The 13769-nt window shown below is 41.0% G+C and overlaps 1 protein-coding gene across 10 annotated transcripts in view; it reads right to left on the reverse strand.

Moving 5' to 3' along the window:
- NPAS3 (neuronal PAS domain protein 3) overlaps positions 1-13769 on the reverse strand; it is a 927347-nt gene that overhangs the window by 508206 nt on the left and 405372 nt on the right. The window lies entirely within an intron of this gene.

Here is a 13769-nt window from a genome sequence, read left to right on the forward strand (position 1 = left end):
GAACCAAGTGGGATTTATCCCAGGTTTACAGGGATGGTTCAACACATGCAAACCAATAAATGTGATATATCACATTAACAAATTAAAGAGTAAAAACTATGCAATTAGCTCAATAGATTCAGAGAAAGCATTTAATATAACACAGCGTCCTTTCATGATAAAAACTTAAGCAAATTGGGTATAAATAGAACAGTCCTTCACACAATCATAACAACATATGACAAACACACAGTCAGCATTTTGCTGAATGGAGAAAAGCTGGAATCATTTCCACTAAGATCTGGAACCAGACAACAATGCCTACTTTCACCACTGCTACTCAATATAGTTCTGGAAGCTTCAGCCAGACCCATTAGCAAGAAAAAGAACTCAAAGGGGTACAAATTTGAAAGCAGGGAGTCAAATTATCCGTGTTTGCAAATGACATCATCCTATATATATGGAAAGCAAAAGACTCCACTGAAACTATTGGAACTCATAAGAGAGTATGGTAAAGTTGCAGGATATAAAATAAACACACAAAAATCAAAAGCCTTTGTATACACAGACAATGCCATGGCTGAGAGAGAGAAAGATCTCTTCCATCTGCTGGTTCACTCCCCAAATGGCTGCAATGGGCGGAGCTAGGCCAATCTGAAGCCAGGAGATTCTTCCGGGTCTCTCATGCTGGTGCAAGGACCTAAGGGCTCAAGCAAACTTTTACTGCTTTCCCAGGCCATAGTAGAGAGCTGGGTCAGAAGTGGAGTGGCTGGAACATGAACTGGTGTCCATATGGTATGCTGGCACTGCAGATGGCAGCTTTACTCACTATGCCACAATACCAGCCCAGAGAAAGTACTTCTAAGATCAGTCTCATTCACAATAGCTACAAAAATTAAGCACCTTGGAATAAATTTAACCAAGGAGATAAAAAATCTCTACAATGAAAATTGTTAATCATTAAAGAAACAGAAGAAGATACAAAAAGAAAAAAAGAAAATATCTTCCATGTTTGTGAATTAGATTAATATAATCAAAATGTCCAAACTATCCAAAGCAATTTACAGATTCAGTATTCAAAATACCAAGGACATTCTTCTGAGACCTAAAAAAAAAATTTTTTTTAATTCATATGTAAACATGAGAGACTCTGGGTAGCTAAAATAATCTTAAACAACAAAACAACATTGGAGGCCGGGGCCGCGGCTCACTAGGCTAATCCTCCACCTTGCGGCGCCGGCACACCAGGTTCTAGTCCTGGTCGGGGCACCGGATTCTGTCCCGGTTGCCTCTCTTCCAGGCCAGCTCTCTGCTGTGGCCAGGGAGTGCAGTGGAGGATGGCCCAAGTCCTTGGGCCCTGCACCCCATGGGAGACCAGGATAAGTACTTGGCTCCTGCCATCGGATCAGCGCGATGTGCTGGCCGCAGCGCGCTGGCCGCGGCGGCCATTGGAGGGTGAACCAACGGCAAAGGAAGACCTGTCTGTCTCACTGTCCACTCTGCCTGCCAAAAAAAAAAAAAAATTAAAAAAAAAAAAAAACACTGGAATTATCACAATACTAGATTTTAAGACCCACTACAGAGCAGTTATAATCAAAATAGCCTGGACCTGGCACAAAAATAGGCATGTAGACCAGGAACAGAATACAAACCCCAGAAATTAATTCAAACATCTACAACCAACTAATCTTTGACCAAGAAGCTAAAATCAATCCCTGAAGAAAGGATAATCTCTTCAACAAATAGTACTGGGAAAATTGGATCTAAACATGCAGAAGTATGAAACAAGACCCATATCTTATACCTTATACAAAAATCAACTAAAAATGGATCAAGGATCTAAATCTATGACCTTATACCAACAAATTATTACAGGAAAACATCAGGGACATTGGTATAGGCAAAGCCTTCTTGGAAAAGACCCCAGAAGCATAGGCAATCAAAGCAAAAAATAGACAAATGGGATTAAATCAAGGTCCCAAGAAGCTTCTATATTGCAAAGGAAACACTCAAAAAAGCAAAGAGTCAACCTACAGAATGAGAAAAATATTTGTAAACTTTACAGCTGACTAAAGGATTATTATTTAGAATTCATAAAGGACTCAAGAAACTTAACAACAAACCAACAATCCAGTTAAGAAATGGGCAAAGGACTTGTACAGGCATTTTGCAAAGGATTAAATTCAAATGGCCAACATACACATGAAAAGATGCTCAGGGTCACCAGCCATTGGGGACATGCAAATTAAAACAATGAGGTTTCACCTCATCCCGGTTAGAATGGCTATCAGTTAAAAATCAAGAAACAATAAATCCTGGCGAGGATGGGGGGCGGGTACCTTAATCCACTGTTGGTGGGATATAAACTAGTACAATCATTACTGAAGACAGTATGGAGATTCATCAGAAATGTGAAATAAATCTACCATATGAACAAGCTTTCTCACTCCTGGGAATTTACCCAAACCAAATGAAATCAGCATACAAAAGAGTTATCTGAAACCCCATGTTTATTGTATCTCAATTCACAATAGCTAAATATGGAATTAACTGATGACTGGATAAAGAAAATGTGCTATATAAGCACTATCAAATATTACCTCAGAAGTAAAAAATAATGAGATCCTGTTTTTTGCAAGAAAATGGATGCAACTGGAAAACATTATGCTTAGCTGAATAAGCCAGTCCCAAAAAAGACAAATATATGTTTTCCTTGATTTGTGGTAACTAATATACAGAGTACAAAAAATCTAATGTATATAAGTAAAGTTTACATTTTTAGATTTATTATTTACAGCCCCTGTCTATACCCTTGAGGAACAGTGGTTTTTCTACTTACTACTTGTTGAACTATTTATTTAGTGGAGGGCCAAGCTTGTGATTATAAAATAAGCTGAAGGAATTTCACTGTAAAAATTAAAAGGAATAAATAAAGGAAGTTGAGGGATGGTGGGACCATGGGTGGGACAGAGGGTAGGGTGGGAAGTATCACACGCTATTAAGACTGTATATAAGAAATACACAAAATTTGTTCACCTTATATAAATAAAAAATTCTTAAAAAACAAGCTTTCTAAAACATTACTCAAAAAGCAAATCTAAATCCAAAGAGAAAATAAAAGTAACAAATTATACTGGCAACTTGTCTGGATAAGTTTTATTCAGTAACTTTTTTTTTTTTTTTTTTTTTTTTTTGACTGGTAGAGTTACAGACAGTGAGAGAGAGAGACAGAGAGAAAGGTCTTCCTTCCGTTGGTTCACTCCCCAAATGGTCACCAAGGCCGGCACTGCACTGATCCAAAGCCAGGAGCCAGGAGCTTACTCCTGATCTCTCGTGTGGGTGTTGGGACCCAAGCACTTGGGCCATACTCCACTGCCTTCCTGGGCCACAGCAGAGAGCTGGACTGGAAGAGGAGCAACTGGGAGTAGGACCCAGCACTCATATGGGATGCTGGCGCCGCAGGCGGAGGATTAACCAAGAGAGCTATGGCGCCAGCCGTATTCAGTAACTTTTAAAGACTATGACATATATTTTCTTTCTTTTTTTTTTCTTTTTTGACAGGCAGAGTGGACAGTGAGAGAGAGACAGAGAGAAAGGTTTCCCTTTTGCCGTTGGTTCACCCCACAATGGCCTCTGCGGCCAACGTGCTGTGGCCGGCGCACCGCGCTGATACGAAGCAAGGAGCCAGGTGCTTCTCCTGGTCTCCCATGCAGGTGCAGGGCCCAAGTACTTGGGCCATCCTCCACTGCACTCCCGGGCCACAGCAGAGAGCTAGACTGGAAGAGGAGCAACTGGGACAGAATCCAGTGCTCTGACCAGGATTAGAACCCGGGGTGCCGGCGCCACAGGCAGAGGATTAACCTATTGAGCTGCGGCGCTGGCCAACATATATTTTCTAATCAACATCTTAACTATTTGTAGGCCTTACTTAATATTGAAATAAAATGTATCTACCCAAAAGGGTACCCTGTCTTAAGAGTTCCTCTATAGTAAGTACAGTGGATTTATCCCCAAACACATCTGGGTTTGAGTCTTGGTTTCACCCCTTAAACTTGTTGGGCAAACTTGAGATGAGTCAGAATACTGCTCCAAGACCCAGTGTCCACGTTTTAACAAGAACTTATTAACAATAATGCTTGACTTCCTTACTTTATAAGGTTTCCATGTGGAGTAAGTAAAACAATATGGGTAGGAGTACTCAATAATCTCAAGTGGTATACAAAAAAAGCTATTTTCAGAAAGAAAAAAGAATGAAAATGTTAAAACATCTGTTTTCTAGTTCCAGGGCAAGCGACCAATTTCCTTCATCAAAGCATATAGAAGTCAAATAAATCCATAAATTTTCTTCAAGGACCTCAATGTATTTCACATGCATTATGTCACTTACCGTACTCATATCCCTGATGTGAAAGTTCCTATTACTTCTTCAAGGAGTGAACTCAGTTAAAAAGAAAAGCTAATGACATCTGAATTCAAGGAAGGCCACCTCTGTACCATTCCATTGTCAAGCTAAACTACAGATCCTTAGTGAATTCCATGCACACCATGGCCACATGACAGTCCAAATCTTATGTATTTCACTGTTTTCTGTTAGGACTGCTTAGTGAGTACAGGAGACAACAACCTTTCTTCCTTTGTGATCTTTGCAGACACAGCATCCAAATGGTAGGGAAAGCAATGTCATGCCAATAAACACGCTGCCCTAACCTGGGAGGTCATTACCAAGGCAGGCTGCACATTCAGGAGGCAGTTACAAACCCACGTCTGCTTGGCACCTGAGTCCTGGTGAAATGATTTGACTGGCTTGTAAATAGGCACAATGCCATCCAGCCATATGGGTGCACACTGATGCTGCCAAGTGACCATGTAGGAGAATCAGAAGCGTTTGTTGAGGGCAGCAGTCCCAGTGTGGGACAGCCAAACAGCTGTCCACCCTGAGATTCACACGCCTATGGTTAAGAGGACGTGACATGGCTAATCTAGGTTGGATTAATTTTAAAACATAAAAATCAGCTTCTTTGGCCCCAAATGATCAACCGAGTATATGGGTGCATCATTAAACACACTGTCCTCTACGTGTTTGTCCCTCTTGCCCTAAAACTCATGATGTATTTCCATTTAATGGCTTTCCAAGGTGTCTAACTACATTCCATGATACTGATCAAACAGTTGAAAAGAAAAATAGTCTTCATAAATCCCAGTAACCTACATCCTTAATGTGAATTTTTGAGAAAAATGGCCATATTTATCTTTGTAAAGATAAGCATCATTATGGTGGGATGCCGGCAAACTTGTTTTAGGAAGGCGGTGAAGCCGAGCAACAGAATCACCCTAAGACTCATTGCTAAAAAGAAACAAAACCAGTTTGGGAATTTTACAACTGTGCTTTCTCCCTTTTTTTGATTTTGCAAAGTTGGAAGCACCCAGAAGCTTTTCTTACTTTACACTGTGGGGGCTTGTTCACTGACAGGTTTCCATAGAGCTATCAAAACTTCCTTCCACTTACAGATCAAGTCTACAGTACGAAGGCTGAAACATTTTCTGTGGTAAGAACTGCAAAGAAAATCAGACGAGTAGAAGCTCGTGTTTTTTTCTTTTTTTCCACTCAAGTCTCTAAAAGCATCATTAGGAAGAGCTTTTCCTTTTCGGGTAGTGTTACTAGAGAGCAGAGCACTGGGAACAAACTCATTCTTAGGACACACTTACACCTATACGCAAGACGGCTTATTCCAGACAGTGTCGCTGCACTTTGTAGAAGGATCTTTTATTCATCCCAGACACAGACAAGATCAAGAAAACTGGGACAGGTCCCTCTGAAGGCTCAACAGTGATCTCACAAGGTCCAAGGATCTCATTTGGCAGAGTTCTTTGATCCTCTATCTGATTTTACTCTCCACTTAGTTTATATGTAAATCCAACATACCTAGGTGTCCCAGTGAAAAGTTCATCTGGAGTAGCAAATTAAAGAGGAGTCCCAGAAGTGCTAACAGCAGTGAGGAACAGCTGTAGCTGATAGTAAGAAAGGAACAGAATAAAACGGGGAGAGTGATAAACAATAGGGGAAAAAAAAGAAAAACACTCAAAAACACAGTGGGCCAAATTTGGGGTATGGCCAGGACATGCTCATAGTGTGATGGCCATGGCTCCAGAGGACATGGCACAATGTGATTGCCATAGTAATGAAACCCCCTACAAAATGATGCCACTACATCATATAGAAGAGGCCCAGCTGTCTTCCACACCAAAAATTCCTTCCAGAATGACTTAAATAAAAAAGTTTGATGATTCAATAGGCCACCTACCATCCGAGAAAATTCCCAGAGAGTTCAAGTTTTCTTGTACAAGTACTATATTCATATGTATAAATTATGAACAACTTTATCACCTTCAAAAATGTCTGGAGACTGATGAGATCCTACCCTGATAAGATGATTCCTGATTTACAAGCTTGAATTTCAAGAGTTACGATGCAGCATATAAAACGCTATTATAAATTGCAACTCATTGCTAGCCTTAGTACTATACCAGTTGGAAACATGCTTTATCTCCTTTGGACTAAATCATCTAAATGTAAATAGTTTAGATTTTTGGCAACTTTTGTTTCCTCTTCTCTACTTCATCCTTTAAAATGCCTTCATTAGAATTCTTTCCTCTTTCACACTAGCAAATCATTAATTATTCTTCATAAATAAGTAAAATATCTCTTCACGGCTAGGTCATTGCTCAAAAGAAATTATAAATTGCAAGCTTCTCTCTTTGTCCTCACAAACAAATAAATCCAGGAAAAACAGACTCTTTGAATAACCTTTTCCATAAAATTCTACTCCCTGGCCCTCCAAACTGAATGTTAAATGACTAACAATTTATTTGTTTGCCTCTGAAACGGCCTTTGGAAAATGAGATGTCTAGTAACTATAAAAGTGCATCTATGAAGACAGAAGGGTAATTTTTAAGTCTTATTTTATACTTTCAGATATTTCATATACAGTGAATAGAGTAATCCTTCCAAATAATTAAGTCGCAAATTGAAGGAATTATGAATCTAAACAGAGTGGACGGAACTATAATTAGATCATTAATATGGCCACCGCTGAGTATACACTATGTGCTATCAGTATGCCTGCTGCTTGACACAAGCTCATTTTATCCTCAAAACAGCTCTCTAAGAGTGACTTGACCAAGGTCACACAGGAAGTGAGCTTAAACAGATCTGGGGGTCATTAATTCAGAAATACAAATATTTCAAGAATCAACAAATTAAAAGGGGGGGTAGAGTATATTCATACAGTGTTTTTTTGAATTCAAATGAACATTTATATGAAAGACTGCTCATGCAAAGAACAGTAGCACACTAATGTGACACTCACTGTACTCCAAGCATTGTTGTAAAGGCACACACACACACACTTATCTCATTTTAATGTTCAAAGCCAACTTATGAAAAGGCTAACTCCTATCATCTACTGTTTAGAATTTTCCAGTGGCTCCCGTCATACTTAGAATAGAACTCAACTTTAACCCATCCTAGAGGACACACAGATACTTGGGGAACCTCATGTGAGACTGAACTCCCATTTCCTACTCCCAAGCCACACTGGTGTTCTCTTTCTCTCTTTCTCTTTCTGGAAGATGCCAAGGTAGTTAACACCTGAGAATTTTGCATCTGTTGCTTCCTAAACTTCGTGTGGTTAAGGTGGACAAATAATAAGACTACAGGGATACGTGTATGTATCATCCAGAAGAAAATATACAAAAAAAGCAGCTACAATTATCACCCAAGAAAAATGAAGTGTTAGCCACAGCCACAAAGCAGCTCACTTAAGACAGAACTGCACCAGATCCTCTGGAGCCGTACTCAGGGAATTTCATCCCAAAGCTTCGTCAGAAGGTGGCTCGGCTTCACCGTTAGCCTCTTTTTCTCCATTAAACTTTTGAAAAGAAATTTTATGTCCATCAAATTTTTGAAATAACATCCATAATAATTTTTCTAGTGACAAAGAAACTAGCATACATTTGGAAAACACAAAATAATCAAAAAGAAATTTAAAACCTATTGAAATCCTGAAGACAGTTGCACCAGGTGGCTAGAGACATGCCACCAAAGTAATTGGCAGAAACAACAAAACCAATGACTAGTGAACTCAGAACCATGCTAATAAAATACTGGGAGGTAACTTTTTGAAATGTATAGATTAACTCCTTTGCTTTTTTTTTTTTCCCCCACACTTGTTCTTCACGTACCTACAGTCCAGCCAATCGCAGTAACTTCATGTTTTCTTAACAGGCAGGGGGATTCAATGCTGCCATTTCTTGGACTCCCATTCTTTCTCTCTGCGCTAGCATTCTGCTCAACTCTGCGTCTTCCCATTTTATCCCATCTACAAAGGAACTGCCCTCTACTTCCTGGTTGGCAATAATGTCTCTCATCTCAGAAGCCTTCTAGACAGTGCCTCTGTTGTGGCATTTACAGACCCCTGATGTCACGTGCTTTCCTAGTATGGGTATTTTCTGAATAGATCAGGTGTCAGACCCCAAAGGGAAGGCCTATTTCAAGTGCATCACTGCACTACAGCATCGAGCGTAGCATCTGATCTCAACTAAGCTGAAGCTAGATGGCCTCTGAGGGACATGCCTTTGACCAGGTACGTAGGACACCGTGTCTCATCGCAGAGTGTCTGGGTTCAATGTGCATGTCCAGCTCCTGAGTCCAGCTTCCCGCGAATGTGAACCCTGGGAGACAGCAATGATGACTAAATACTTGGATTCCTGCCACCAACATGGGAGACCCTGATTGAGTTCCTGGTTCTTGGATTCCACCCAGCTCAGCCCCAGCTGGTGCAGGCATTTGTGGAGTGAAGTAGTAGCTGGAACTCCCTCACCCACTCCACCTCTCAAATAAAAATAAACAGCCTCTGAGATTTGGTTTCCTTACATGTATAAGTAATGCAGGAGCGAACTATCTCAGGGTTGTTTTGAGATTAACTGAGATCACGGATAAACAACTCTTTGTACAGCATCCAGGAGGAAGGTACCTCAAGAAGTTTGTGGAATGTGGATTTAAAAGATAAATTTATACTGGTGCAAAAATTTTGAAAGCCATGTATACTTGTCCATAATAAACACTTAGCATGATATGAATTCTATAAATGATAACATAATATCTAAACTTAGATAAAGAAAGGTACAAAAATCTTTCAAATATTTTTATAATTAAATAAGCAAGACTGGACTATTAGCAAACAACAGCCATTTAACATTTTGCTAAATTTCAACCATCCTAAAAATGCTATCAACTTTTAACTATGTCATCAATTTACCATCAGCTTTCACGGAGGAAAAAAAAAAAACCAAGAAACTATTATACTAAATATACTGATCAATTACATGATAAGCTTTCAACCTCGGACCTCAAATGGTGGGGAAAACATCATTTTCATGGCAAGTTCTGCTCCTGGTTTGCAAGCCTCAGTCTTCTGTCCCTCCCCCATCCTCTTCTACGTCCAGTCCCCCACATTTCATTCTGAGAACAGGCAGTGTCCACCATTCCCTTGTCACATACACCTGCTACGTATACTTTTCCTAACTCAGTCTCTCTCCGGAATACTCTGGAACCTGCAGTCTGTCCTCGCCCCTGGGTGTGCAAGAGAACATGCCCCACAGGGATTCTTCCTGTTCCCCTCCTTTGACAGTTCTACAGGATTTTACAGCCCCTTTCAAAATTGTACTAAATTTCAAACTGCTGGTGCATAGAAAATCCATTTCATCTTGACACACACAAATGTTCTTGTGAAATTAAAACACACACACACACACACACACACACACACTTAACCCCATTTCTCAAATGAGGCAATGGAGGTGCAGAAAATGTTTCCTGACTTGCCAAAGTTGCTAGAACGAGCATGCGGAAACACTGAGATGTATCAGCCTATGAACAATGCTTTTATTTTGAACTTCAGTTTCGTCTCACTCTACCTCATACTCCATTCCCCCTTAGGTTCGTATTCATTTCTTCCTGCACGGAATTCTGCCCCTAAGCCCTAATCTTCTTTCCACTTTTATCCCTTGCAGTCATGGCAGGGTCAAGCTTCAAATATAACCTCCACGGGGATGAGCCCTGTTCTCTGTCTTGCACCAGACTCCCTCCTTCTCTCTCCACTGGGGATTCCCATTCACACATTCCCACTCAATGAAATTGATTCATTGGAAAGAAAAAAAAAGATTTTTCACACCGGAAAACTTGTATTTAAGGTATGCAAACTCCATGCATTTCATAATTACAGCTTTAGGAACATAATGATAGTGATTCTTCTCACCGTACCCACCCTCCCACCCTCACTCCCACCCCTCTTCCTCCTCCCTCTTCCCATTCTTATTTTTTACTAAGATCTATTTCAATTAACTTTATACACCAAAGATTAACAGTATACTAAGTAAAGATTTCAACAAATCGCATGAAAAAAAAAAAAAAACCTGTTGATCAACAGTTTTTTGATTTCTCCTATGATCCACTGTTCATCTTTAAAAAGCCAAATAGAAACTGTCTCATTTTCTAACCACCACAAAAAGTGGAGTAGAAGGTTTCACAGTATTCTTGAAAACCCCGGGGCTAGCACTGTGGTGCAGTAGCGCAGTAGGTTAATCCTCCATCTGTGGCACTGGTATCCCATAGGGGCGTCGGTTCTAATCCTGGCTGCTCCTCTTCCAGTCCAGCTCTCTGCTACAACCTGGGAAAGCAGTGGAAGATGGCCCATATCCTTGGACCCCTGCGCCCCCTGTGAAACTCTGAAGAAGTTTCTGGCTCCTGGCTTCTGACTGGCCCAGTTCCAGCCGTTGCAGCCATTTGGGGAGTGAACCAGCAGATGGAAGCCCTTTCTCTCAGTCCCTCCCTCTCACTGTCTGTAACCCCACCTCTCAAATAAATAAAAATATTAGATATAAGTAACGAAAACCCTAATTATCTAAGGAAACACTTCCCTCCCTTTTTGGTCAAGTATTTAAAGGACATTAATATAATACAGCGGCAGTCTGTAAAAATAACCCGAATCTTTTTAAAGGACATTGTTCCCCCATCAGAGTAATTCATCTCACTCTCCCACTGACCCGCTGTTCACTGCTCACTTTGTAACTAGCTGCATACCTGTACGGCTCACAGTGTCAGTCAAAATGTGGCATCACAGGTGCTGGCTGTAGCCAACAGGTGTGGCCATTCAGCGTGTACCAGATAAATACCGTCCCTGCTCCTGCTAACACAACCAACTCACTACAACCACTGAAGACTGAACTTCAGACTAAGCAGATGCCAGCAGTGCTGAACTGTAACGCTCACGAAACTGAAAATCATACAAACTGGGCAATTCTGAGTGCTTAAAAGAATTCTGCACCAGGCATCAGTACTGTTCTAAGCCATTATTCCAAGTAGGAGAGGAGCAAGCATTAAATAAACAAGAAATACTCAGGAGGTTTCATAACTCTGGGAAACATCTAGGAAGGATACTGTAAAAGCTATGTATACTATCTACAAAACTTTTAATTAATTTTATTTTGCTAGACTTCAATGTTTTGTGGCGGCTATAATCAGGTCACTCTCAAAAATAAGGAAATGGGAATCTCTATTATTTTATTAAGCTCTCAATCTTTATGAAATCTTACAGCAGAAAACAAATTTTTAATGACAACACAATCCCCACAGATAATCAAAAGATTTTCACAGTAATAAAATAGGTTAGCCTACCAAATGTCCCATGTTTTGTTCATCATATGATACTAGTTAGGGCCTATAATCCTGAAAGGCCAATCCGATAATCACACTAGAAGCAATTTTGTACAATACTAGTGCTGAAAAGTCAATTTAACTTTCCAGCTTTATAAGACTTTGTTATTGCTATTGTTAATTATTTCTCATTTAATGGGAAATTGGCAACAAGGTCCCCGACTGTCATTTTAAATCTGCAGTAATATCATGTGAAGCTTTTCGTCCTTATTCCCAAGTCCTGGATTATCAGACTTAAATGGCAGATCCGGCGTTACAAAAGCTCAGGGGCAGGCACTGTTACACAAATTGCCAATTCAATTAACAGTGTGCAAATGCTCCACTGGCAGACTGCAGGAAGGGCAGCCATTTTGGCAAGTGTCAGTCCTAATTTATCAAACTGTCAAAGCTTCCACTCAGGTGCCTGCGGTCACTGTCTGCCTCGTAATGCTACATTGTGAAAGCTGCAGGAACCGTTCTTGTAGCTTGACAAGGCACAATACTCAAAACTGATTTTAAAATCTAATGTACAGTGGTCTTAATTATTCTCGGTATAAATGATGTTTTAATTACAAAAACAGAGTGGGAACAGTCAATCAGGAAGGGACACTAGGTTTACACCGGAGGAGGACACCTGTTCCCTGCCTGTCTTAAGAACTAGAAGAGGCAGAGGAATTTCTATGGCAGATTTAGTAAGCCTTCACATTCTTTAATTTCACGGAATAACTACCTAAGGCTTTTGCCCCCCAGAGTCGGGCAGTGTTAATTCTTCCTGCTACTGAGCGAGTTGTCCCTATGCTTTTAAAATGATCATGAGGAATGTTTCGGCAAGTGACACTTGTATTTGCAGAGTTCTGCCCCGCACTCCCTTCAGCCTGACTCTAAGTGCCCCCACGTCCATAATTCCTCATAGACTGATGCCCATGCAAATTCTGGAAGAAGTCGAACTTCCCAAACTTTGCCATCCTCCACATAGCCACTGGCTCCACAGCTACCAACTGGATAGGGCATAGTGGTCAGTGACAGAGACTGGGAGAGGCCCACACATCACAACCAAAACTGCCCTCTGTACCCTTGCTAACATTCTACATGCTGCGCCATCTACCACTTCCCCCAGAATCTCATGGAGGTGCCCAAGACAGCGGAGAGGGATTATTTCCATTGTGACGTTGTTTCTCAATCTGCAAACATTATTGAACTTGGCAAGGTCAGGAAAGCAGGAGCATGGCATGTGGATGGAACACAGAGGAAAACGAGACGCCAGCTCACAGCCTTCTGGGCTATGTTGTCTGAAAAGAGCGAGCCACAAGGGGCCTTCAGGTGAACGGTATTGGAGTGCTTGATACGTAATGAAAGCCTTCCATGAACAAAAAGTTACTAATCACCCATATATGTCAGGTGCCAATCTCAGCCAGGCACGTTTGGAGAGGAAGATGTGGTGCCTGTCTTTGAAAAGCCACTTCTTAGTAGAGGAAAAGGATAACAATTACTAAAAGAGACGAAACAAGAACTTGAGTAAATGGGCAGAGCATTTAGCTGGAAGGTAAGCCAGGACAACGTCATACTTTTATAGAGTAAGGTAAGTAGATAGAAAACATCTTTATCGTCAAGGTCAGAATAGATCGCTACCTGAGAGGCAGAACGTCCTACACCCATACATCTGTAAAACCCGAAATTTCACCATTACCAAGTCATTCCTTTGGATCTATCCAGCTTTATGTTTTCAGCTGTGCCTAGCACAGTTTTAGGATTTATTTGAAAGGCAGAGTTACAGAGACAGAGGGAGAGACAGAGAGATCTTCCATCCACTGGTTCACTCCCCAAATGGCCACAATGGCCAGGGCTGGGCAAGGCTGAAACCAGGACCCAGGAGCTTCTTTCCAGGTCTTCCATGTGGGTAGCAGGGGCCCAAGCACTTGGGCCATCTTCCCACTGCTTTTCCCAAGCCATTAGCAGGGAGCTGGATCAGAAATCAAGCAGCTGGGACATGAACTAGTGACCATATGGGATGCCCGTGTCACAAGCAATAGCTTAACCT

Source organism: Oryctolagus cuniculus, chromosome 12 (assembly GCF_964237555.1).
Source record: "Oryctolagus cuniculus chromosome 12, mOryCun1.1, whole genome shotgun sequence".
NCBI lineage: Eukaryota > Metazoa > Chordata > Mammalia > Lagomorpha > Leporidae > Oryctolagus > Oryctolagus cuniculus.